This window comes from Myotis brandtii, unplaced genomic scaffold (genome assembly GCF_000412655.1).
Source record: "Myotis brandtii unplaced genomic scaffold, ASM41265v1 scaffold1435, whole genome shotgun sequence".
Lineage (NCBI taxonomy): Eukaryota > Metazoa > Chordata > Mammalia > Chiroptera > Vespertilionidae > Myotis > Myotis brandtii.
The window spans coordinates 23,016-24,041 of record NW_005355139.1 but is presented as its reverse complement, the minus strand read 5'-3'; the positions used below and the strand labels follow the sequence as shown (position 1 = coordinate 24,041).

At 66.7% G+C, this 1,026-nt stretch overlaps 1 protein-coding gene across 1 annotated transcript in view; it reads left to right on the top strand.

Moving 5' to 3' along the window:
* LOC106725200 (serine/threonine-protein phosphatase 2A regulatory subunit B'' subunit beta-like) overlaps positions 1-1,026 on the top strand; it is a gene marked incomplete at both ends in the record, with an annotated part of 25,076 nt that overhangs the window by 1,039 nt on the left and 23,011 nt on the right. The gene's annotated exons all lie outside the window — the stretch shown is intronic.

Below are 1,026 nucleotides of genomic sequence, written 5' to 3'. Positions count from 1 at the left end.
GTGGTGGGCGGGCGGGGTTTCCTAAGATCCCGCACCTTCGCCGCAGGGGAGGCGACCTGCTCACACGGCCGATTGCGTGGCCGGGGCTCCGGGTCGGGGGTTTCACGGGCTCAGCGATGGTCACACGCGGCACTAGGGTGCATGCAGCCCCGTCCGTCCGTCCGTCCGTCCGTCCGTCTGTCTGTCCTTCCGTGACTGATGGCTGTAAACTTCACCGCGACTCCGAGGGGCTCCAGGGCGTCTGTGTCCGTAGGGGCACATGAACGCGTTTAAGGGGCCACGGACTGTGAGGGGGGAGCCCCCCGTGGCCTCCCCAGAATCCCACGGTCACGGGAGCTGTCCTGTGGCCCGGCCTTGTCCTCCCTCCCCCTGGGGGCTGGGGGGTCAGGGGCACCAGGCTCACGGGAACCCCTTTTTGTGTCTCTGCATGTGACCGACACGGCGGCCAGAAAAAGACCCCTCCCTCCTGCCCTCCTTCCCGGGGGGAACAGGCCTCCTTCCCGGGGGGAACAGGCCTCCTGTCGGGGTGAACAGGCCTCCCCGCCGGTACATTTACTGGGTTTTCTCTGGGGCCACGTTGGAGCGTTTCCACGTGTCCAAGTCCTGTCTGTCCGTCCGTCCGTCCCCTGGGCTCCTGTCTGCACCTGGGCCAGGGTGGCCGCTCAGCCCTTGTTTGCAGGGAAAGTTTATTTAATGCATTTTCATGTGGACGTGGAGTTGGCACCCTGAGATCTTGTGGACGGGAGGGGGCAGGGGGCACCCCCGTGAGGGTTTTTTTTCCTCCCCTCCGCTGCACCTGACCGGCTGGTGGAAGTCGGGGGCTGTGTACCCCACAGGCTCGCTCTCTGGGAAACCACCCCCTGAGCCCCCTGCACAGGCCGCGTGTGAGGCCCGGAGCTGGGTCAGCAGTGACTTCGGGGGGACAGTGTGTTGTGCAGCGCGTGCCCCTGGGGTGCGTGTGGCCGAGGGCCTTCCTCCTGGGGGGCTGGGCGGGGGCTTTCCTGGCTGCCTCACCCCAGGTCTCCA